Source organism: Lactuca saligna, chromosome 8, assembly GCF_052625555.1.
Source record: "Lactuca saligna cultivar CGN05327 chromosome 8, ASM5262555v1, whole genome shotgun sequence".
Taxonomy (NCBI): Eukaryota; Viridiplantae; Streptophyta; class Magnoliopsida; order Asterales; family Asteraceae; genus Lactuca; species Lactuca saligna.
The window spans coordinates 77870043-77874115 of record NC_136424.1 but is presented as its reverse complement, the minus strand read 5'-3'; positions in this window follow the sequence as shown (position 1 = coordinate 77874115).

The following is a 4073-nucleotide window of genomic DNA, read 5'->3' as shown; positions in this document are numbered from 1 at the left end:
CTATATACTTGAAAAGTAATGTATTATAGTTGTATTTATATGCAACTCTTTCATATGTATATTCTTGGATAAATGTTCCTCCCGAAAGGTAAGTTTTTATGTTGGAGAATAGTGAATTGTACTTGTATGTAATGGTATGACCCATATTAGATCCTCCTATGATCCCTTGGTGTATACAAGTAATATATATTCATCCTATGGATTGACTCGAGTGTTGACTTCTGTTGACTTTTAGGGTTTGGTCAAATTATGGATTATAAAGACCATGGAGGGGTAAAATGTGTTGGATTAGTGTCTAAGTCCATAACTATTTTGGTATGTACTTGACCCGATGGTGCATGGTCCTTTTGGGTTGCCTTCACCAAAGCAACTTGATTGGAGAAATAAATAAAGAGAGAGAGGTTATTATGATTTATTAATATGTTATAAGAATAATATATTAAAGGAGAAATCATATTTGCTTAATTAATATTGGTCAATAATTAATTAGGAATTAATTTTGTGATCAAGTGTAATTAATTAAACTAAAGGGGCTGAATTGTAATTATGTGATAGTTACAAAATATGGTAATGGTTATCCTAAATATGGGTTGAACGAATTCAAGGAGATAAGGATCCTTGAAATCGTCCAAAGGATAAAGGATAAGGGTTTTCAAGGCTTATCTTATGGTTGCTTTGTGGATAAGCAACTAGATAAGGATAATGACTGAAACCCTATCTCTACACCTATATAAAGACCCTAAGGCTTTAGAATTCGTGTACTTGTTCCCAAGGAGTCCTAAGGACGAATTCTAACCTCACTCCTCTCTCTTTATACCTTCTCCACTTGCTTATGGTGTTTGTGAACCATTAGAGGAGTGACACTTGTGACTCTAAGCCTTCCAAAGTCAATACAAGGAGATTTGGGATTGTTATTGCTACATAACAATCAAGGTATGATCTTAAACCCATTTATATGTTAATATTGATTTCCATATGTTAGAATTAGTCTTGGTTTAAAAGCATGTACAATAAAGAAACCTAGATCCAAGCATTAGGGTTTATATGAGCACATAGGATGTCTTATGACCAAAACCCATCAGTGGTATCAGAGCCATTGGTTTGGTTTCAATTGTATGAACTTGACATATTAGGATTTATTGCCAATAAACCCTAGGAGGCTAAAGTTTTTTTTTTTGAGATTAGGGTTTGCAAACCCTAATTTGCAAGAGTTTGAATAAGATCTTCAAATCCTTTCCTTAAACCCTTAAATTTCGAAATCTAGGGTTTGTTATAATCCCTTGTTTTTCGAAAGTTGCCTCCTCCCCAATATAAGATCCTAATTTTTAGGGATTTGGATTATCCCATATCTTGTAATTATCCTCTAATTGTTATATATGGTAATTCAAGATCTTGCATTATCCATCCATATTTTCGAAATCTATATAGATATTTAAGGGATTAGGATAACTTAAATGTATAAATGGTAATTATCCTCATTATTTAAATAATCCCTTATGATTTAATAATTAAATTAATAGTCTAATTCAAGATAATTATTAAATCAAGAGTTTTAATATTTAAAATTTAAATTTAAATGTCATAAATTTGAAATTTTAAGATAGATTAAAACTAAATTGTTTTGAAATGTTTCAAAACTTGCCCTCAAGTTTTGAAATTTAAAAGTTGATTAAAAAGGTTTAATTAGGAGTGTTACATTCTAAAACCCTAGTATTGTTTTGAAAAGTTCAAATCACACCCTTATGATTTTATTAATTAATTAAGGTGTATAATTAAAGAAAGTTTAATGAATCCATATAAAGTTTGGTTTACAATTTAATTGAATTAAAAGTATAATTATTAAATTAGACCGCCTAATATTTTAAAAGTGTAAAATACACCCTATACTATATATAACATTAAAAGTATAACATTATATATATATATATATATATATATATATATATATATATATATATATATATATATGGTGTTTAAGGAAATTGCCTATAATATGGCGATTGAATGGGTATCCACTCTTACCCACCGCACTCTTGACTAGTGGAGGGTCGTTAGCCGAACGGGTAGGATAGGACGAAACCTTCCATTATAAGTATAATGAATTACTAAAGTAACTAAATGTTTTTCAAAATTCCCAATCTTAGTTACTTAGGAAAAGTGAATTAATGCAATTCCATGAAATTACACATTGTGCCCTTGCGAAGACGTTAGTGGAGCGTGTGTGGTTAACCGGCACACTAAATGGTTCTAAGCAAAGGTAGCAAAGGGTGACTCAATGTTTGTCATAGTTCGGTGGAGCGTGTGTGGTTTAGCGGCACATCGAATAGGTGACTGTAACATGTGAGGGCGCCATGTAGTTTGCATGGTTATTCACACCCGCTTTGTGATCCTCGGCATCCCAGTCACAAACTAGAGGGGCATATCGAGATTTAAACATGCCATTGAAAGTTCAATGAATCTCATAGGATCTAGGAGTTTTCATAGATTTAAAACTTAAATTTCTTTTTTCATGGTGGAAATTAGTGAATCGTCATTCACTTACCTTCAAATATTCTGCAATTAGGGTTACGACATCCCTCTCCCGAGTTGTGGAATATTGTGTTGGGTCCTAGCCTTAGTATTTCATTTGGGTGATTTACTAAGGACTCAATCTATCAACTAACTTGAATTCATTTTTCTCCCGTTTTGTAGATGTCAAAGTTCGACAACTATGGTCTTCCTAAATCCCGTGGAACAAGCATTCCACATGAAGATGATATTCCACGATTCGATCGAGGAACAAGAAATCATGTTTCACTTCCTCCTCCTCCTCCTCCAATTATTCTCCCTAACCCACAAGATTGTAAAATTGAAAGGTTCAATATCACTCAAGCCCTTTTGGCAAGTAAACATAAAGAAGGAAAGTCGGTGTGTGCACACGTCTTAGGGATGAAGTCACACATTTATAGGTTAAGAATGATGGGATCCGTTGTCGGTGAAGAGATGGCTGTTGATTGGGTTCTTCAGTCACTTCCCAACTCATATAGTGAGTTCGTAAGAGAGTACTATATGATGAACCACGACGTGACCCTTATGAATCTCACCTACGTGCTTATTGCTGCTGAATCAGCAATGGTTTGGCGCAATAGAAAAGCAAAGTTGATTGGTGAGTCTGCCTTCAAGACCTCTATGGATATAGACAATGGAAATTAAAGACATGCAATGATCGAAAAGTTTGATCATAAGAGAAAGGCGATGTCTGAAGTAGTTCCATGTGTTGTTCCAAAATAGTCAATTTGCTTTTATTTCCAAGAGAAGGGGCATTGGAGACGAAGTTGCCCTAATTACCTAAGAGATCTAAGAGATGGGAGAGTCAGAACGTATGGCTCTACTTTAGGTAAGAATCCACTATATAACTCCATTAAGTTCCTATTCATTGATTCTTAATACATGATGTGATAAGATTGCATTTGAGTGTTTTTTGTAGGATCGGTGAAAAGAAAGGAAACTTGATAAGAGAGCAAGATGAATCTAATCACAAGAGATGGATCTCGATTGCATGGACTTGAAGATTAGATTTTGAGCTTAGAAAGTTATGATAGAGTTGTTAGAAATTTTCTTTTGTACATAGTTTTCAATGGATTGTGCATTGTAAGGACAAATTTTTCCGCTGCTTTTATAAATAAAATAAATTTTGTTTGACTTATTTATTTGTTTGTTTACTTCCTTGCAATGAAATTGTTATGAAAATTGATGTTTGCATATTTCTACAACGAATGGATATGATTCTTAGTTATGTTATTTATAGAAATGTCGAGAATTTACCAAATATGGAGAGTTTCTTATCGCCCAAAGTTTCAATTGGACTGAAATTTGGAATCACGCAACTTGGTTGCATGGTGAATGAGAAATTTCATATTTGGAAATTAGACAAATTCGTTGACAAAGTGTCAAGTGAAGGAGTAGGAGATCGAGTACACAAAGTTGTGTGTTGATCAAGTTCACCATAAGAGTAACAAAGATATTCGTCATGATTTACTAAAGGATTAGTAAATATGATTATACTTACAAGATTAAGTGTAATTCTGAATTGA